At 35.7% G+C, this 22,713-nt stretch overlaps 1 protein-coding gene across 1 annotated transcript in view; it reads left to right on the top strand.

The window, feature by feature from the left end:
* UBL3 (ubiquitin like 3) overlaps window positions 1-22,713 on the top strand; it is a 68,527-nt gene that overhangs the window by 10,623 nt on the left and 35,191 nt on the right. The window lies entirely within an intron of this gene.

Genomic DNA, 22,713 nt, shown 5'->3' with positions numbered 1-22,713 from the left:
TCTTCTTTGATCCATGGATTATCTAGAAATATATTACATAATATCTAAACATTTGGGGGATTTTCTAGCTATATTTTTGTTGTTGATATCCAGTTTAATACAACCGTGGTCTAGGATTATTCTGTGATTTTATTTGTGGGCAATTCATTGACACTTGCTTTATGGTCAAGTTTTAGAAAATTTGAGTGTGCTGTGCTTAATGTCACTTATGTCAAACTTATTAATCATGTTCAAATCCACTATATTGCTACTGACTTTTTTCTTTTTTTCACTCAATTGAGAGAAGTGTATTAAAATCTCCAAATGTGTTCTTTTGGTTCTCTCGAATTTTGCCTTATATATTTTGAGGCTAAGTTATTGACTGCAAATAAATGTACAATTATATCTTCCTGTTGGATTGATCCTTTTATTGTCATTCTCTAGTAATCTTTGTTTTAAAGCTTATTTTTTTGGATGTAGTATACTTTTCTTTTGGCTTCTTTTTCCATCTTTTTTTCTTAAAACCTTTCTTTGTCCTTAGAGATGAAGATGAATCTCTTCAAGTATCATATAGTTGGGTTTTGTTTTTTACTAAACTTGATACTGTGTGTTGTTTTATATTTAATTACTTTAGTACATTTTTGGGGTTTAAATTTACCATTTTACAATTTGTTTTCTACTTGTACTGTCATTCCTTCATAACATCCCCCCTCATTTCTTGCTTTCTTTTGAATTAATCAAACTTTTTTCCCCTCATATTTCCCCTCTTAGCTTGTTATAAATTCTTTTATTATCTCCTTATGGATAACCTTAATACACATCTTTGACTTGAGTCTGCCATAAGTTACTTCCTTTACCGCTTCCAGGAAAATGGAAAGGCCTTAAATACTTGAATCCCAATTCTCTCTTCCATGTTTTGTTTTATTTTAAACCTCCAAGGACATCATTATTGTTGCTATTGAGATAATAATAACAGTAGTAGTAGTAATAATAATAATGTTGTTATTAAATAGCCATTATTCATTTCACTTTATCCTCACACTTACCCTTTCTGGAAGCCTTCATTTCTTCCTCTTTTACTGCATTTACCTCTGGGTCATTTTCCTTTGATATAAGGAATTCCCTTTAGTATTACTTATAGTGCAGGTCTTCTGGTCATAAATTCTGTCTTCATATGCCCTAAAAACGTATTTGTTTTACCTTCATATTTAAGGGGTCTCTTCTTTCCGCACCGTCAAGTTATTTTATGACTTCTGGCTCCCACTGTTTCTGTTAAGTCAGCTTTTGGTTTTACTGTTGCTTCTTTGAAGTTAATGTGTTTTCCTTTCACTGTGTTTAAGATTTACCTTTGTCTTTGGTTTTCAGCAATTTTACTGTTGTGTGCTTATATATGACTTTTATTGTAATTATTTTTTGTAAAGTTTCTAGAGCATCTTGAGTCTGTGGCTTGTTATCTTTTGTTTCTTTGGGAATTTTCTTAGCTGGTATTCTTTAAATACTGTTTCTATCCAGTTCTCTCCTTTCCTTCTGAGACTACAGTTATATGTATGTTAGGTCATTTCATAGTTTCTACTTCCACCCCACTCTGTATTAGTTTGGATATTTTTTTTACTGATTTCAAGTTCACTTACCATATCTTCTCTCTCCAGTGTGCAGTTATACCCAATTATTGAGTTCTAAATTTCAGTTTTGTATTTTGTATTTCAGGCCCCAAATTTACAAAGGTTCAAGTTCTCACAACGTTTTCATCAATTTTCTTGATATCTTAATCCTTGTAGTGTTTCTGTTTGATAACTCTGATACCTAGATTACCTGTGAGCCTGTTTCTGTTGCCTGGTTTTCGATCATTTGATCCTTTTTTCTAGGACACCTGGTAGTGTTTTATTAAAATTGTGATGAAAAATTATAGAGGATCTGAATGTTGTTATCTTTCTCCAGGTAGGCTTTAATATTCTCTGGCAGGCAGAAAAACATTGGTCACTTTGATTCATCAGTGACTGATATGACATGAGGCTGAATTCTGGGCTATCAGGAAATTCAAATAGCCTCACTCCTAGTGCATAGCCCTTCTATGGTCTCACTTGAAAGTTTGGAGTAATTACCAAGATTCTTCTTTTTTGGCAAGCCTTGGCAATTTTAAGTACAGTTGACCCTTGAACAATGCATGTTTGAGCTGCACAGGTCCACGTACACATTTTTACAGTACAGTACTGTAAATACATTTTTTTTTCTTCCTTGTGATTTTCTTAATAACATTTCCTTTTCTCTAGCTCACTTTATTGTTAGAATACATATATAATAGAAATAACTTACAAATTATTGGTAAGGCTTCTGATCAACAGTAGGCTATTAGTAAAGTTTTTGGGGAGTCACAAGTTATATACAGATTTTTGACTGTACAGGGATCAGCACCCCTAAACCCCATGTTGTTCAAGGGTCACCTGTATTGTGAGGCTGATGAAAGCCCTGCTGGCTTTTTAGTCTCTTTGCAACATCTTTTTGCTGGGTTTTCCTGCATGTCAATCCATGTTGTTTATGATTCAGCACATTTCTGGAGGGCAAAAACTGAGCAGAATGTTGGGCTCATTCTTTGAAATTCCTTTTTATCTGAGATCCTCAATTCCTGGCTACTTGGTAGTACAGAATTTCAATTTTTGTCTTCCCAGTCCAGTGAGACTGATACAAACTCCAGGATGCTGCTTTCTGCTTGGCCTTTATGCCCTGTACTGGCAGTTGTCAAATAACTCAAGAGGAAAAAGTGGCGATACCAATGTGTTTTCCTTCTCTGTGGGCTGTTGGCTCCTAACGTCCTGGCTCTCTTGGTTGCTCTCTCTATGCCTTCAAATAGCTGGGTTGGTTTGTTTGTTTTGTATTTTACTCACTTTTATAGTTTTCAGTGGGAAATATGGTTGATATTGCTATTCCCTTGTAGCTTGAGTAATTGCTCTTTTTTTTTTTTTATAATTTTGGCTATACACTCACCACTTCTCTCTCTCTTTTATTCTAAAAGTAGCTAAGAATAGCTACAATTAATTAAATACTTAAGTATGTTACTTACCATGCCACCATCAGCCAAGCAATTGCTTAAGTCAGACATCTAGGAATAATCTTTGAATCCTCCCTTCACCTCACCCCCAGATCTAGTCCATTACAAAATATATCTGGAATCTATCAACAACTGCTCTTCATCTCCATACCGCCACTCTGGTGCAAGCATCATCTCTCTCTCCTGGACTACTGCATTAGTCTTAGAGTTCATTTTTCCACTTCCATTCACATTCCCCTAAGTACATTTCCAAAAATAGCGTGAGTGATGTTTATAAGACATAAATTGCATTATCTTTCCCTCTGCAAAACAGAAAACTTAAGCAGCTTTCCATTGAAGAATAAATTCCCATAGAATAAAGTCAAAAACCTTGCCATGGTCATTCAGAGTCATCATCTGGCTCCTGCCTGTCCCTGAGATCTTCTCTCATTTGACTTATGAGGTTTCAGTAATACTGGGTTCCTCTCAGAAGCCATAAGCTCTTTTCCACAGGTAGGCTGAGTCTTTGCACGTTTCAATCCCTGTGCTTAAAACAGTGCCCTCTGTATATGGCAAATGCCTTCTTATTTTTTCTGTCCCCAGAGATACTTCCTGACCATATCTAAAGTTGAATTCCCTTGCTCTCTTGGTTTATGCCTCTGGACTCATAGCTTCCTCCATAGAACTTGTCACACTTTGTATTCATTCGTCTGTCTTTCCCAGTAGACCATAGATAGAGTCTGTGAGTAGTAGATGTATGTCTTCATTTGTCACTATAGCTAGTATCCAGTATGGTGCCTTTTGTATAGTCAGTTCTTTGTGAATAGTTGTGGATTAATGGAATAAATGACTGTTATAGGCACTGTACCAAGCTTATCACTCGAGAGATTTAATCTTCCAAGAAAACTTTCAGAACAAGCCTGTCAGGTAGGTAGGTTCTAGTTTTAGCTGTATTTAATTCATAAGGAAAGTCAGATTTAAGATGTTTGGTAATTTTCCTGAAGTACAAGCTAGGTGGGCTTTTTTGTGTTCTTGGATCATTTTTTACTTCTCTAACTTTTAGACCATTATTACCGTGCTTATAGCATATCCTCTTCACTATGTCTTAAAGCTAATTGCTGTGATTATACAAATATTCAGGTATTTTAACTTAAGCTTTTTGCCTTTGCTTAACATTTAATAATCACCAAAATCAGAAAAGAAATTAGTAATTTATAATGGAAGTTGAGAAAATGTTAATAGGACTTAAATACTTGAAGTGGTGGATTTTCAGTGTGGCTATCAAGTATGGTGAGTGATCTTTCAAGCTATAAAATCTCTCATTTTATGATTGTAAATAGACTGTTACAAGTAATTACATATATTTGTATATATTATCAATTAAATACAACTTTAAAGAAAATATTTTGTCTTTTATACTTAAAGAACTATTCAGTTATATAGATTTTTTTAACACTCAAAATAATAAAATTTCCATGTTAGATATCATTTTATGTCTATACTTCTTAGTCTGATATAATAACCCTGCTCTTTTTCTTTCCTTGCATTATTCATTCAGTCAATCAACAAGTATTTGTTGAGCATATACTGTATGCCAGGCAGTGTTTTAGGCTTTGGTGTACCGTGGTGAATGAAACAAAGTTCCTCCCCTAATGGAGCTTACATTTAGGTAGTAGGGAGACAGATATTAAACAAGTAAGTAGTAAAAAGTAGAGTATAGAGTATAGTAGGTGTTGGTAAGTACTACAGAGAAAAATAAAGCAGGAAAGAGGGTTAGAGAATGCTAAGAGAGTATGCTGGTGTTGGTCGGCTTTATTTTTTTTTTTAAAGATTTTATTTATTTATTTGAGAGAGAGAGTGAGAGATAGAGAGCACGAGAGGGAAGAGGGTTGGAGGGAGAAGCAGACTCCCCGCCGACCAGGGATCCCAATGCGGAACTCGATCCCAGGACTCCAGGATCACGACCTGAGCCGAAGGGAGTTGCCCAACCACCTGAACCACCCAGGCGCCCTTGGTCGGCTTTAAATATTGTGTTCAGGGAAGAGGTCACTGGGATACTGACATTTTTATATGGATCCGAAGGAGATGGGGAACATGCCATCCAGATATCTTAAGGAATCACATTCCAGGCTGTGGGAATACTGCCTCATTTTACTTCTTTGTTATTTTTTTTTGTTTGTCTCACTATTTCTTCTGCCAGTCCTTACCTTAAATTTTTGTTTTTCATGGTTTTTGTTTTTTTTCCTTCTGTGTGAACTAAGTGATTATTACCTTCCTCGCAATTTTTTTTGCAACAAACATTTATTGGACTCCATTGTGCCAGATAGATTCTGTCAATAGTTAGAGCCGATCAGTTTTCTCTAGTGTCTCTCAAGTCAATCTCCTCTTCTTTATCTCCCATTACCTTCAACTAGGTCTTCATCCAGACATTGGTCCCCTTTATCCACTGCTATCTGCCTTTCACGCAGGTTTGTCTTTTGAAAATACAGATCTCATCCTTTGACTATTCTTCTTAATAGTCTGTCACTTAGATGGCTATCACTGACAGGCCAATCCAGGCCAAGCTCCCTAGGTGGTGGCATTAAGGCCCTTAGCAGTTGGCTTCGATCCATCCTCATGAATTGTGACGAACCCGCTGCTTGCCACACATCTTTCTGTTAACTTTTATGCTTCTCTCTCTTAACCTTGCATGGGCTTCTCTTTCTGTATAGAATGCACTGTTCCTCCCCCTTCTTGCTCCATTTGTACCTGAGACTTGTTCTCAATTGCAGTGCTAATTCTTTGGTAATATCTTATAACTTTGTCAGGCACTCAGTCACCATAAGTATAGCACATGCTGGAGGCTCCAAACCAAGTGACAGTTGAGGCAAAGCTGCCTTCTAGGAGAGACTGGGGAAAATAGCCAGAGTGGCAGGACAGATTTTTTCCGTCAAGGGTTGGCAGCAGTGTAAAGTACCAAGTCCAGACAGATGGGGCTTAAATCCTTTTTAGGGCTTAGCATCTCTGGTTCTGAGTCCAGAGATTTCGAGGTCGTGGTGAGTCTCAGCATTTCTTGCTGTACCATCATTACACCAGATGAACAAGGCCAAGTCTACAGAAAAGCTAGGTAAAAGGTTTGGAATCCTAGTTAATTGGGCTGGAATAAATCTTATTACCTCTACTCTAGTACTTACAAATATTTTTATCTGTTTCCTCCACTCAACAAGACAATCTGCTTTTTGAGGGCAGAGAGGAGCCTTATCTTACTCATCTGTCTGTACTCCTCTACCTAGCACAGTGCCTCTTACGTAGAGAATACTCAGTGAATGTTGAATTAGCACTGCAGCTTTGTCCAATAGAACTTTCTGCATTGATCAAAATGTTCTTATCTGTGCTGTCCAGTAAGGTAGCCGCTGGCTGCATGCATGTGGCTTTTGAGCACTTGCAAAGTGGCTAGTGTGACTGAAGAACTAAATTTTTAAATTTTATTTTAATTAACTTAAATGTAAATAGCTATGTGTGGCTAATGGGTACTGTATTGGACAGTGCAGTTATATACAGTTTACATAATTAATTCAGTGGGTTAAAAAGATCTCTGGGGTTTTTTTCCTTTTTTTTTTTTTTTTTTGGTTTATCTTCCAAATGGTCCCAAATTACTGAGCATTTGGTTTTACAATTTGTGATTTTTCTGTTCTCTTAGTGTCAGCATTCATTTTTTGCTATTATCATTATGTATACTGTCATCAGCCTTTCTTTTAGTTTTTTGGATTTTAGTCTAAGTGGCATAGAAAGACATGTAATCAAGCTTACAGCATTCTTTAAAAAGAGCAAATAGTGTAGGAACCTAGGAGTCATCTTTGGCCTTTCTTTAACCCCAGTAAGAATGTGAAATTAGCCCCCAGGAAAGAAGAGAGGGCTAAAAATATAAATTAGTGTGCACATTCAATTGAAGAAAAAAATCCTATCAATATGACATACATGAATTCACCAAGGGGGAGGTGGAACAGCCCAAAAATACAATGCCTCTATTTAGAGATAGGAGAATTTAAAAAGTGAGAACAGGAACAGCGTTAAAGGAAATTTTGTTTAAGTTTGATTATTGTGAAAGCCATGCAAGGAGAAACTCAAAAGAGGAACAGGGGTGGGCAACAGCAGGTATTGCAGGGAGGTGAAGAATAAGGACTAATTAAAATCCATTTGGGGAAATGTAGTGAAGGCTAAATGGATCTTAACTCATTGTCAAGTTTTTCAATGTGGTTAAAACAGTGTTTTCCTTGTAAGTCTTCCATATTGAAGTGCTAGGGATGGAAGGATTCAAAATGGTCACTCTTTTTGAAGTCATTACTATTTTTCAGTTTCTGTGTCCACATCTACCTTTTCTCAACCCTTTCTGTCAAAATGTTTTGCTTTGCTACTATATAATCTGGACAGGCATTAATAGTACTTTTTGCTCTAAAATTGATTCTTTCCTAATCCTGTACAGGCGAATTTCTGTATTACCTAATAGTAGGGCTGTTGTTTCAGTAGTGATCATTCAGTTCATGCTTTGACGCAGGGTTTACTAATAGATATTGTTTCTTGTTAAATTCTCCATACCCAGAGAAAGACAGTTTTGCTAAAAATTGGGGCATCTTGCCTCTTAGAGGTGCTGTCGGATTCCAGCTGGCATAGGAAGCAAGCAAATGGCTCTTTCATTTCCCAGTTTTGTCTACCTTACTCCTTTGTGACTTAGGACAGGCAACCAAGGGAAAAACAATGGGGAAAATATTTTTCCTAAATATCTTTATTCTGAAGTACAGATGGATTCATTCTTAGGTTGTGTATAGTGCAGATGAAAGCTTATTGTATTTTTATTTTCAAATTATGCCAACACATGAGTAATTTTTGAAATCTATGTTTCTCAATTAGAACCACTACCTATACAGCTGAAGTCTTCCTAGAATAGTTCAAGTAGCCATCCCTGTTGGACGCAAGGGAGAGCAGTCTGTCCTGAAATTGTAAAACCTTTTTGTTTCCCAAGGGACTTGAATAACTTATGTAAGTTACAGTTACCTGGGAAATGCACCAGAGTTAATCATAAGTACAAAAGGGAGATGTCTGAGAACAGGTACATCAGATAGTAAAATGGCAAGAAGAGTAGTGCCTACCACTTCCATTCTGTTTGAAAACAGCACATATATTAATTTTAGCTAAAGAATAACTTTCCTAATTTGACCATCCTTGTTTTGTTAGTCTTAGCATCTATTTTTTAAATAAACTATTTAGAAGGAAAAGTAATCGTAATTATGCATTATCAAGTAGGTTAATGAGCTTGTCCCTCAGCAATAAATGAATATAACATTTTACATAGTAAAATGAAATGGTATTTATCCTTTCTGTGATCTCTTTTTTTAGAAGATTTATTTATTTATTTTAGAGAAAGTGTGCGCATGCGCACATGGAGGAGAAGTAGAGGGACAGGTCGGGGTGGGGGGGCGGAGAGAATCCCAAGCCGACTCCCTGCTGAGGGCACAGAGCACAACTCAGAGCCCAGTGCGGAGCTCAATCCCAGGACCCTGAGAATGTGACCTGAGCCGAAATCAAGAGTCTGACACTAACTGATTGAGCCACTCAATGGCTATCCTCTTGATTTACCTGACCAGTGTTTTCTAAGTGTTTATTTGGTTTGTCTTACTTTGCCATTTTTTGGCCATAATCTATTTATTTTATGTATTTGCATTTATAAGTCTGAATTTCATTGTTTTATTGTTTTGTTCTAATTTTATACTGGATTAGAAAAGCAGTAAAATTATTGTAAAAACTTGTGAAATAGAAAAGTACAGATGCTTAATGTTTTTGCTTTCTACCCCCTAGACTTTTTGTGTGTGGGGTATGTGTGCATGCATGTATACAGTTGATGATTCATTTTAGAATGTTCTGATTTGGGGAGGTCTTAAAGATCAAATTTAACTATGTGTAGGCAGTTTACATTGACTCATAAAAAAACCTTTAAGTCTTTGAGTTTGTCCAAAGAATAAAGTAAGCTTCTTTTTTAACACATCATATCTGTACCATTACTTTTTTTTAAAGATGTAGTCTTTCTGGGCATTCTGTAGAGTCTAATATAAATGTGCCCAGAAACATCTTGCTAATTTTAATTCAGTAATTTCCCTAAAGTCAAATCAAAGCAAAAATTCACCTAAACTAAAGTCCTTTATTTTAGTAGAATCAAAAGGAGGAGGAGTTCGAGTTTATTTATATTTGAGATTTGCAGAAACGCTTTTGTAAGGCTTTCTGATCTCACCAAGGGACCAAGGGACTCACTTTTTTTTTTAAAGCTTTTACCCCCTCCAGTTAGTACTTTCCTTTATCCTATTTTTTTTTTAAGATTTTATTTATTTATTTGACAGAGAGAGACACAGCGGGAGAGGGAACTCAAGCAAGGGGAGTGGGAGAAGGAGAAGCAGGCTTCCCGCTGAGCAGGGAGCGCGATGAAGGGCTCCATCCCAGGACCCTGGGATCATGACCTGAGCCGAAGGCAGACGCTTAACGACTGAGCCACCCAGGCGCCTGCTTTATCCTATTTCTAGTTTGGAAATATATATACTGTATATGATGAGATCTATATACATCCTTATAGTACACGAGATTTTTTTTAAAACAATCTTATACTTTGAATTTTGTTATAGTTTATTTACTCCCCACTTGTCAAAAATAAAGTGAAAACAAATTTCTAAAGGTATGATTTACAAAATTTATACATTGTGTTTACTTTTGAGAAATCAATTTGCATAAAGGTCATTGACTTACTGAGTTTAGTTCCTGCCAGTTTATGAGCTACTTTGCCAGATATATTCATCCAAAGCAGTCTATTCCAGTGGTGGTATTAATTATAGCAAAATCAGTAACATCAGAACTGTTTCTCAATAGTCCTGAAGTGAGAGATTTCTACATCTTCTTATTGAAGTAATTTAACAAACAGCTTTAAAAAGACCAGTTGCAGTCACCTGGTGACTACTTATACAATACTTTTGGTTACATCTAAATTCCTTAAGAGCAGGTTTGTTAATGATTCTGTTTTGGAAATTTATGTGCAATCAGGTAATTCAGATTATGTGTTTCTTTATCACGTCAGTACAATACGATTAACCAAAAGCAAGTTTAAAGAAAGTTCAAGTTTTTATATGGCCTTGTACTAAAGAAATATTAAGCAAGTAAAATTGGCATACTAAACCTTGCTATCTGTGGAATATATATTCAGTAAATAAAGGATACATTCAGTAATTAAAGAATGAACAAGGAAGATGGTAGAAAACTCAGCCAAAGAAGTTAGCATGTTCTTTTGAAAAGGACAGGGTCTTCAAGTTCCAGGTGAAATTTAAGATCTGCAAAGTAGTAGTAGCACAATATTTATTTGAAAGCTTTTAAAGTTAGGCCTACCAATAAACTTTTGCAGAATGGCTTTCTAAGCAATTTGATTAGTTACCCAAAAACTGATTACTATGAAATGGCATAGTAGAGCTGTAAAGAGTAAACATAAATTCAGTCCTGATATGTGTACAGCTTTGCTATGTCACAAGGAAAGTATTTTCTTTTTCTCTGTGATGAGTTTAGTGTAATAAATCAGATATGTAATCTACAAATAATAGGTTTAAAAAGCACACAAGCCTTAGATATATTGAAACATTGCTCAGATTTCAGTCTTTTGGAGCCTAAGTCAGTCAATAAGCCTTCTTGTCTGGTTTGTATTATTTTCGATATGTAAGTACAATTTAGATTAGCATGTATTGAGTGGCCAGGTGGGCACTGTTCTAAGTGCATCACACATTAATTCAATAAAATTTCCCTAACAGTGCCATGAGCTAGGTATTGCTGTTATCCTCATTTTAAAGATAAGGAAACTGAAACATGGAGAAATTAAGCAATTTGCTTGTATCTGGTGGAGTCAGGATTCAAACCCAGTCCTTCTGTTTCTAGAGCCTATTATGTGACAATGCAACATCTCTGGATTTCTGGGAAATTGTGCTGTATTATTAAATACTACATATATTAGAAATGAAGCAGTTCATTTTATGTATGCATGTGGTAATATTACAGAATATGGCAGCATCGATTCAACAAATAATAGCAAAAAAGCTAAAGGGTTGACTTTAATATTTTTAGTATACAATTAAATTTACAAAGCTAAAGGGCTAACTTTATTACCTTTAGCATGCAGTTTACTGTTTAACAGATCATGGTTGTAACCTAACATGTTGATTTGAGCAAGGTCCATAGTTGATTTTTTAGGTTGGAAGAACAAAAGTAGGGTGGAAGATAACTCAAGGAAAAAAAAAAAAAAACACCTTTAATATAATGTTTTAAAATGTCTAATACCATTTCAAATATAGGAACCATGAATGTAAAATAATCTCCAGGATTGCAAGGAATCTGGGAGTAGCCTAAATCTAGAATTCATTTTATGTTACTATAAAAAGTCTGAGGACCTCTCAGTGAGATGCAGCTCCTCTTTGGTACATCTTTTTTGCAGAGTCCCTACACTAACACTAGGGTCTTCATTAGGAAGCTTCTTTCCAGAAATAAATAAAATGCCATGTGTTAGAAGTATTATAAGTTAAGAGACATTGTTAGGCTTATCCAAACACCATAAATCATTCTATTAAGTTTATTCATCAAATCTTTTATATTTCCAAAGTGGTTGATATTTCATTCTTGCAGTTGCCCATAGAAAAATCTAGGGGTAGGGGGTAGGGGAAAGGGATCATTGTCCTTTCCTGTAATGAAGTCTCTGGTCTTTTAATTAGCCTTTGACATTAATGAATGTTGCTCATTCTTTTGAGGGGTTTGTATTCTTTCTAAATTGTCTCTCTCTAAATTGCTAATACAATTCTCTTTTAACTCTCTTTTTCCTTTTTTTTTTTTATAAATGGTGTCTGTTCTGGTGGAAAGAAGAGCATATTTTACTTTAGAAAACTGCTCATAAAAAAAGAAATCTACTTAATTTGCAGTGCCCTAGTATTTTAATTTATTATTATAAGTAAGCTGTATTATCCAGGATTGGTTATAGAAAATGTAACTGCTTTATTATATCAGGTCTTCTAATTCTGTGACTAGGTGGGTTAATTTTTTCCAAATTTGTAGTGGTCCTATTAAAGACATCTCCTTAGTTTATGGACTTGGCAGAATCTTGTGTTCCCAGGTATTTCTTTTGAACTCTATAACCATGTTTCTTTATGCCAGGACTTCTGGAATGGATACATACTGCAACAAAATAGTTGGCCTTTCTCTTCAGTCTTACACTGACTGTACATTTTCTGTCCCAAAGCTAAGTGATCAGCCATCTGGTTTGACCCAACTCTTTAAGACTGTAACATTGAGAGAAATGGAGAGAATAGTATGATAAAACCACATGTATCCATTCCCAGCTTCAACAGTTAGCAACTCATGGTCAATAATGTATTATCTGTAAACCTGCTCTACTTGCTCCTCCTGGATTATTTGGAAACAAATCCCAAATAGTATGTGGGATATTTGATATATATGTATATGAGATATAGGATAATGACTCTTTAAAAACTACCACAATACTCATCACAGCTTCAGAATTAGCAATAATTACCTAATATTACCAAACATTACAGATATAAAACATATAAAGACAAATTTTAATGCTACCTTTTAGCAGTTTGAACTGAAATCACTGAAAAATTAACATTTCAAAATGTGTTTAGCATTAAAGTGGTTTGTGTCTTATGAACACTGAGAAATAGAAAATACATAGGAAAGTTCTTTTTTAATCCCACTTTAGACAATATTCTTAGAATTCTCAGTTTTTCTATCTTATGTCAGAAAGAAGTAAAAAAAAGTATTTTGACTTTGCTGTCAGAATATATACATTGGCCACTAATGGTAAGCACATACAAACTTGTGACATACGTGTTTTGTAAAGTAGGATTTTTTTTTTTAAGTAACAAACTTTTTGAAAGGCTAAAAAAATAGCCTCAATATTTAGACATAGTTCTTGAACAGAGAAATTTCTTTCTGATGATTGATTGGCTTTAATTTGGGAAATCATTAGGTTGCTGTCTTCCTTTTTTATTGAGAGGGAAAGGAAGAAAATAAATAGTATTTTTACCTCTGGTCAAGTGACCTAAATACTTTGTTCTCTTTTTCCTTTGCTCTCTAATAGATGAGTATTTATTTAAATAATTGATGTTAAGTGTCCCTGAATTCCTGTGGTTTGAAGCCTTTCCAGATACTATTAACTTTCTCTTCCTGACTGAGGAGGTTGTGCATGATAGTATCTTTTTTACTTTTAGTCAGTCTAAATTTAGACTTCTTGATCATGAATTAAAAAGCCTGTGAATGTATGTGAAGTAGAGGTAAAATATGTCTGTATTCTTAGTTCTTTGCTTTTTCTGCTTCTTAACTTCCTTTTTTCACTCCTCGATGCAGATAAGGGTGAATGGAGAGCTCAATATAAACATTTGCAAACAGCTCAAGTTAGAAGTTGTTTTTTGTGTAACTTTAAACTGAATAAAAGCAAGTGTTTAAAAAATGCTCTGCATCAAATTTAATTTACAATTCTTGGCTTATAGAGAAAGCAGTTCTTTATGTCTGGTTGCCATTTACCAGGCTCCTGCTTTCCCATCTCTCAAAACCTTGACCCATTTCTGGACTGGAGTAGGGATTGGCCGCATATACATGTGAATTTAACAAAATTGATCTTCCATTGACTAGAGATAATTTTTTTCTATGATTACTTTCTGCTTTTAGAGTTGAATCACTGATTGACATTTACAAAATTAAAAACTTTTAGAAACCTTGTCCTAATACATTTGAACTATTTTGTTTATGGCTTGCTCCTTCTTGTGCCTCCCTTGACCCTGTTCTCTCATTCCCATCACTGCTACTAGCCTTTTCATCATAACCCTGTATCTTCCACCCCCAAAGGGGGGCAAGGGACTAAAGCAATGACTAAAATATGAGAACAAGCCTAAAACGGCTTAAATCATATTTTTAAAAAGTCAGGGTTTCTGCTGCCTCTGCATGCCTGCCACACAGGAGGCAAAGTAAACAGGGACACTGAAATTTAATTATTACAATTTATATTTTCATTCTAAGCATTTAGTATACTACTGTAGTAACCAGTAGTCTTTCCTCATACTGACTTTCAAAATCTAAACTAGAAAATACTTTTGTTCCTTTATTCCAGAATGCATGCAGTATAGCAGGCAGATTAAATTTATATTTTCACGTTCTACTCATGATTTTAAAGAAGGAAATGGTTTAGCATTTGGCACTGTAGCTTGGAATTGAACAGTCCTCAGCACAAAATGCCCAGGGATAAAGAGGACACAGCATAGCGGCATTACCACAGGCTTTGTCTTGCTCTTGAGGATGTTGCATGGCGTCTAGATAACTTGTGTTGCATATCTTGAATCAAGAAATGATGCAACATAGGATAGATGATCCCTAATTTGCCTAGTGGTTATCTCTGTAGCAATCTCTGCTACCTACAGCTTAGTCAAGACCAAGAAAAGAGCAGCAAAGGTCTCCAAATAGCAAAAAAATCACACCAATTCTTGTAACCAAGTTGATAAAGTTTATTACTGGAAGATTTCAGAGTTCAACATTGATGGCATAGTTGCTCTCATTTTAGACACAGTTTAAAAAACTGATTCTCTCAGCCCAGCCCATAGCAAGAGATACGCTCTCTAGGTTAGACAGGAATGCTGCACAACAGGCATCTTCTGTGAAAAAACTTACAACTATTCATTGGTTCCAAAAGTAAATTCCCCAAATTTTGTGATTATATGCCATAGTCTAGTCAGTTTCTTCAGTACCACATTGCTTTAGCTGAGGGGAAGAAGGGACCTTATACAAAATAACATAATAACAGTAACATTAATACTATTAAGTAATACCAATAAAATTGTAGTATATTTACAGAGTGCTTTATAATTTACAAAGTGCTTTCATTCATATTGTCTTATTTAAAATAGATTATTTCTTTTAAGTCTGACTGAAAAAAGAAATCCTAGAAAGTGGCAGAAATCCTAGCAGATAGCATCACTGCAAGTTTAGGAAAAATATCCCTGAACACCTACCTAAAGGCGTCATTGTATGGTAAATATTTATAATGGCTATGCAGACTGATTATTTGATAGATATTGAAGGATGCTAAGCTTATCTGCATTAGAAATGTATAGATTATGCAACTGTTCACAACTTGAGTTGGCTTCAGAAGATAAAGCTGACATAGGGCTGTGTGGGTTCTTTTCTTCATTGCATTAAAGGATTTCTTCAGACATCTTCCACTGAGTGCTTTTCTGTTTGGATTGGAATCCATTTGATCAACTGTGAATGATAAAGTCAATTGTTTGCCCATGCATCGAACTCATCTTGTAGCTTAGAGATCTATTTCAGTGTGGTTCGGGAAGCACAACTGAGAATTTCCACAATATCCCAGTACCGTTGCCTGAATTTTTTTTTTATTTTTATTTTTTGAGAGAGAGTGTGCATGCATAGGAGGGGGTGGGAAGGGGCAGAGGGAGAGAGAGAAACCTAAGCAGGCTCCACACCCAGCACGGAGCCCAAGATCTCAAGACCCTGAGCTCCTGACTTGAGCCGAAATGAAGAGTTGAACATTTAACCAACTGAGCCACCCAGGTGCCCCAACCGGAATTTTGTTTTATGGTTCTGGGTTGAGAAGATAGTTCATATAGCAAATTTTAGAATGAAGAAAGTGTTTTTTAATACTTTTTAAAGTATAATCTGTATTAAAGCTAGAGAACTCCTCACCTAGTATTTATAATGAAGCAAATATTTTGGTACAATTAAAAAAGGCATTAGACTGAGATCAGTAAATATATGGCACCCTTGCATTTTAGCTTTCTCCACCCCTGTGGTCCCCCAGCCCTACCCTTTGTTTATGACAGATGTGGGGTAATCAGTCACAACTCATGAGATGGCATCAGAATCCTTCTTAATGGAGCAGTTTTGGCATCTGCTATAAATCAGTAGGAATTGGCAAGAGTTATAAACCCCATTTTCCAGCCTGGCGTTAGATATTTTCTGATTATTTTCTTTTCTAAAGTAGACTAATGTAAAGATTAGTATGTCAATCAATAACCATGAAAGAGGAAATAACTACCCACTGAGCAAAAGGCTTTTTTTCCTTCATGACACAGTTTTATCTGATTGAATGACTTCCATGTAATTTACTAACATAGGATGCAAGATGCTACTTAGGAGGCCCACCAGTTTATTCTGGAAGGGGATTTCTAATGTCCCTGGTTTTTTGTAAACCCTTAATAGTTTTCTTTAAAAAGTAGAATTACTTGTTAGGAATTTATTTTTAAATCGAGCCTGTGTATAATTTAATGTTGGATTAATTGCATGAAAATGATATACAATGAGTATTTAAAACCATGCTCTATCATTTCAACTTCTTGAAACTTGTGAGGTTTCAACCATTCATACAGTGCAAACTATGGCAGGACAAATATCTGGAAGTATAAGAGCAATGGAATTCATAATATTTCTTTCAGTTGTTACTGAAGGAGTGATTTTCTTCCTGAAATTAAAAGAGACTAATTTTTATGAAAAGATGCAAAGCATATGTAGTCATGATTCTCAAAGAGAAGGCAGTATTTAAGGGCCTTTTTCAAAGAGAAATGGCCAGGATTTCATCCAAGAGGACACATGAGAATTTCTCAAGAGGGGGTCCAGCCTATAAATATAATTTTAAAAAGCTCCCCAGATGATTTTAAATCTCTACAGCCTGAGGGACTCCTGAGACTTGGGAACTTAAAAAATCTAGCTGGAAAATTAAAATTTGAGTTTGTTTTTCAGGTAGAATTTTAAGATGAGAATTGCTGTGGAAAGCTGCTGGGCCATTTAATTGTTCTGTTGTCATGAAATAGCAGACATATGCTTAGTTTGACATATATGTTTTACATAAATATTAGTGTTTCTGAGATTTTAAATATCTTTTAATCATTTGTAGTCTCTACAGAGGTTTTTTTTTTAATTGTTAGTTTAGCTTAATTGAAATGGTCCTGTGCTTCTGAATCAGATGACAGTTTTTAATTCTGATGCTTGCAATACAAGATTATATGTAACCAAGTTGTTATGTGTATACATACATATATTTGTGAGGCAAAATACATTTTGTATGTCAGGTCAATGCAATGTAGAATGATTGAATATATCAAACTCTGTTTTCATAATCTTTGTTGTTTATAAAAGTATATCCATGCTCATTGTAGAAGTTTGGGAAAATGCAGAAAACGATAAAGTAGAAACTCAAAATCACTCATTATCTTATCACAGATATCCATAGTATGCAGGTATTCATAATATTGAGAAATATGAGCTATTACTATTTTACAGGTTTACTTATTTGTCTCTTTGTCATGCTGTAAGTACAGTTCCATGTTTTGCTTTTTAAAATTAGCATTTTGGAATGTTCATTTTTTTTAGGATACTAAATATTCTTAAAAACACAATTATTGATCCTTATTTTCGTAGGAAATATATATATAATGTCTAGCATAGTGTTTGACACATTAATAAACATAAAACAAATATAAGTTCCCTTAGGGTTGGAAAGGTCTTACAGGTTATCTAGAGTCCGGTTCAGTATTATAGCTAGTACATCAAACAAGTAGTTATTATATGGCCCTCTGCAAGCATACTTATCAGGAAGGGAAACCCATTTCTTCATAAGCTAGCCTGTTTCTTTTATTTCTGGCTCTGGTGATTTGCTTCCCTGTAATCCCCTCCCGTTGGTCCCAGGAATGCCCTGAGAACTACCAAGAATTAATCCATATACATTCCTCAGTGACAGACGTTCAAGTCCGTATGAAGGTAGCTTTCATGTCTGCTTTCCCCTATTTTTGCATCTGTTTCCCCATCTTCTTTTATTTTACTTATAAATATAATTTTTTAAAAATCAGAATAAGGTCAGGTCAGTTAACCCAGTCTCCCTTTTTCCACAACAGATCTTTTCTTTTAGAGGTTTTAGTTATTCTTAGATAATTTTAATCATAGCCTAATTTAATATTCTACTTGATCCCAATTCTGATAAGTTGTGTGGTTCCCCTTCTATTTTACTCTTCTTTCTTTGCAGAATACATATTTTTAAAAATCATAATTAACTTCTACTTTAAAAGATCTAAGTGCTTAATATCTATAGCTGTTTATTAGTTTTTGCTTTAAAAGAATTAATTAAAACATACCAGAATTCAATTTTTAATACAAATTTTGCAAGTTCAGCATTTTCCTTTCTAGTACCAGATGAATCTGAGATAGTTCTAGCCTTTTCATTCATGGAAAGTTAAAAAAAGTGTTTTTAACTCTTTTTTTTTCCTCCTATATGGTAGTAACTCATAATAATAAACTAGTCACTGAATTTTTACATTCAAATTTTTAAAATAGTGCTGCCTAAACATATACAATGTAACCATCCAGGCGGCATTTGGTCACAGGTTTAGGTTGATTTCTGACTGCTCATCAGTTATAATTTCTAACACATGCTCTTTACCCAGATAGCTAAATGCCAGTTAACTGTGGTCATAGCTAAAGCAAAAAACTAAAAAAACTTAGTTTTATAACTAAAATGTATCATAAAACATAAAATATATAAAATATATGATAATATATTTTTGGTAGTGGTTCTTTGGTGTCTGCCTAGAGATTGGTGTGTGTGTTTTTTTTTTCCCCTCAGCCTCTCAGTGTGCTAATTGAAAGAACATTATTTATTTGAATGAATGTGTGTCTGAAGGACCTTGTGGCTTCAGTAATTTGACAGACTGGCAAGTATTATCATACCAAAAGATTGGCTTGACTTTTTCCGTCCAGATTTTCCTATACTTTATAAATCTTTATGGCTGTATATAATATTCCATCATTTTGGTCTGCCATATTTTTATCTTTTTCTCTTTCTTTTTTTTTTGGATGTATTAAACCCAGACTTTCCTTTTCATTTTTAAGGTTTTTCAGAGATAAAGATTTTTATGTCATATCTTTGTTTCTTCTGCTTATTTTGTTTTTTAATGCCTTATATCAAATGCATTTATAGGAGTGGAATCGAGGCGTAAAAGAGGAGGAACATTTTTTACAGATTAAGATATTAATCACCAAATGACTTTCCAGAAGGGTTTACACTGTCTGTACTCCTCTCTCTCCTAAAATTTTTCCAACCATTGGCCATCGGAGCTCATTCATTCATTTGTCTAGGGTCAGAAGCGGAAATAAGCTGAAATTTAAACCTCTTCTCATTCATTCAGTTAGGGTCGGAAGGGGAAATAAGCTGAAATTTAAACCTGTCAGTCGTATTAACTTTTTTGGTATCTCTTGTCATCTTCCATTTGACATCTTCCAGTAGAGGAAGATGTCAAAACTAGTATTTCAAAAGACATTTTAAAATTGTTTGTGAAATTCAGTTATTTATCTGTTTGAATTGGCTGTAGGGAATTTGGAGAAGTAAAACCCTCATATGATCATAAATATAAACATGACAAGGAATGACTACTCAGCAGTTGGATTTTGAAATAAACTCTTGAAACCTTTGGATATTAGTATAGTCATTCCTTCCCCTTCCTCCTCATCCCAGAATCATTTTAGGAAGTTTTATCCTCAATCCATTTATTCTGCCATTGTATTAAATACTTTTACTCTTTGGACTTTTTCTTTCAGTATCCATAGTTGTGGCAAACCTTGTCCTTTAAGATTTGGGCTTATTTTGAAAGCAAGCAAAAGTCATTCAAAACAAAGTCTGAAATAAAATGATGATAAACTGTATAATATTTCTCTAGGCTAAAAGAAAAAGCCAAACATGATAGGTAAAATAATAGGGCAAAATTTGTATACGGATATGGAAAGGAGGTGATAAAGAACAAAAAAGAAGAGTAGTCCTTAACTGGGTCCGAAAATACTTCCAACATTTTGATTCTTCCCCCCTGCCAATGGCAGCAATTGTGTATATTCAGTCTAAAGGGCAACGTGACACTCATCTGCATCTAAAAAGTTCTTTTTTTTGTTTGTTACTCATAATTTTGTGGTCTTTGTATATGGAAGCAGAGAAAATAAAATAGTGTAATTTATTGAGTTTAAATACCATTAAAACATTTTTACTTAACCATAGAATATCTTCAGTTAGTATTTCTTTTTTCGGTTGGTCTTATTTCAAATGATTTGAAATAGCCTTTTTTGCTGTGTAGTTTAAAACATGAAGTTTCTCCATTGCCCTGGATTTCTCCAAGAATGTGGTCTTGATGATTCAACAAGTTAAAGTGGTTAGTGAAGTGTTCCTTAACCAAAGTGATACTGCCCCCCAGGAGACATTTGGAAATGTCTGGGGACTTTTTTTTTTTTTTTTTGTATTGCCATTACTTCTGGAAAGGCGAGGTACCACTGGCCTCCAGTAGGGAGAGACTAGTGGTGATACTACACAGCCTTCAATGCGCAAAACAGCCCCTCACAACAAAGAATCGTCCATTCTAAAATGCCATTCATGCCGGGCTTAAGAAATCCTGGCTTAGCCTAATGTCTGGGGCTCAGAGGTAGTCAGAGCTGTGTTCAGTCTTCCACTTCACCTTGGCAGGGTGTTTAAGCTCAGTTAAGCCTCAGTTTTCTTATCTGGAAAATAAAAATAATATCTGTTTTATGTAATTGTAATTAGCATGGTTTCTGACATATGGTAAACAGTAAATCTTATAATTGTTGTGAGCACCACCAACAGTAATATCAAGCATGTCAAAAATTACTAAAATGGTAAAGTTTGATGAGTATTTAATGAGGATCGTACAGTTCAGTTTCTTTGCTGAATTCCCTCATTTGAAAAGTAATTCATGATTGAGGGGGGCGGAGCAAGGTGGCAGAGGAGTAGGAGACCTGGATTTCGTCTGGTCTCAGGAATTCAGCTGAATAGGGATCAAACCATTCTGAACACCTACGAACTCAACAGGAGATCGAAGATAAGAAGAGTAACAACACTCTGAACAGAAAAGCGACCACTTTCTGGAAGGTAAGAAGTGCGGAGAAGTGAATCCGAGGCGATATTCGGGAGGATAGATGGCGGGGGAGGGGGCCTCCATCGGCCGCTTCTGGCAAGTGATAGAGCAGCAGAGCACAAAATCGGAACTTTTAGAAGTTGGCTCCGCTGAGGGACGTCGCTCCAGTGGCTAAGCGGGGGGTGGAATCCTCCCGGGACAGTGTGGTCTCAGGACCCTCGGGGTCACACAAAGACCCGGGGGTGCCTGAGTGCGGCAGAGCTCCCAGGTATCGGAGCAGGGAAGCCAGCTGCACAGACGGAGCCGCGGCGCGGCCTCTCAGCTCGGGGTGGCCATAAACTGTGATCTGCGGCCCAGTCGGGCCACTGCTCTGCCAGCAGGGACCCAACAAACGGCAGATCCGGGGAGACTCCCCTTCCTCCCTTGGGAGGAGTGGCGCGGAAGCACACCGCAGGGATCTGCTGGGTTTGGAGACTCCACACGGGGTCAGGTGACTCCACACGGGGTCAGGTGCCAGGCGTAGAAACGCTTGATCACAGGCTGGGTGAGCATGGAGTGCGGCCGGAGACCGGGGAGACGGGAGTGACTGCTTTTCTCTGGGGGCACACTGAGGAGCGGGGCCCTGAGTTCTCAGCTCTGAGCGGAGATTGGGAGGCCACCATTTTCACCCTGGTCCTCCAAAGCTGTACCGAGAGCTTGCAGGGAACAAAAGCTCCTGAGAGCTTGCTTAGCCCGGACTCAAGGGCGGGAGCAACTTCGCCTCCGCAAAGACATTTGGGACAGCCAGCAAGCCAAGACCAAGTTTACCGATCAAGGAGAACGGGAGAACTCCAGTGCTAGGGGAATACTGCACATAGAATTCATGGCTTTTTTACCGTAATTCATTAGTTTTTCAAAGTTAATTTTTTAACTGTTTTTTTTTTAATTTTTCTTTTTCCCTTTTTCAGACATCTTTTCAATCCCTTTTTAAAAAAAAACATTTTTTATTTTTCATTTTTAGAGTCATATTTTTATCCCTTCATAGTAGTTACCCTTATTTTTGGCATATATATATAAGTTCTCTCTTTAAAATTTTGAGATACAATTTCTTCTAACAGATCAAAATATACCCTAAATCACTAGTGTATGGCTTTGTTCTAGTCTCCTGCCTGATCACATTCTCTCCCTTTTTTTTTATTTTTTGTCTTTTTTTTTAAATCTTTTCTTTTTAAAAACAACTTCTTATCAATTCCTTTTATAAAATCTTTTATAATTTTCATCTTTACACTCATCTGCCATCCCTTCATTGTATCAACCCTTATTTTGTACATATATCAGTCTTTCTTCCTTTAAAATTTTAGCAGGCACTTTCTTCTAACAGACCAAAATATACCCAAAAGCTAGTCTGTGGCATTGATCTGTGTACTAGCCTGATCATATTTGATCATATTCTGTTTTTTTTTTTTGTTTTGTTCTATTTTTGTTTGTTTTTATCTTTTTCTTTTTCCTTTTTTTTTTCTCTTCTTCCTTTCCCTTTCTTGTCCCCTGGTTTCAGGTCTTTTCTAATTTGTATAGAGTATATTTGCTGGAGAGGTTATTAACCTGTTAGCATTCTGTTCTCTCATTTATCTGTTCTCCTCTGGACAAAATGACAAGACAAAAAAAATCACCTCAGCAAAAAGAACAAAAGGTAGTACTGTCTGCCAGGGACCTACTCGATACTGACATTAGTACGATGTCAGACCTAGAGTT

The sequence above is a fragment of the Eumetopias jubatus genome, unplaced genomic scaffold, assembly GCF_037043125.1.
Source record: "Eumetopias jubatus isolate StellerSeaLion01/CBP00866 unplaced genomic scaffold, mEumJub1_p1.0 scaffold_3, whole genome shotgun sequence".
In the NCBI taxonomy this organism is placed as follows: Eukaryota; Metazoa; Chordata; class Mammalia; order Carnivora; family Otariidae; genus Eumetopias; species Eumetopias jubatus.
The sequence above is the reverse complement of the archived record's forward strand: the minus strand, read 5'-3'. Positions and strand labels throughout refer to the sequence as shown.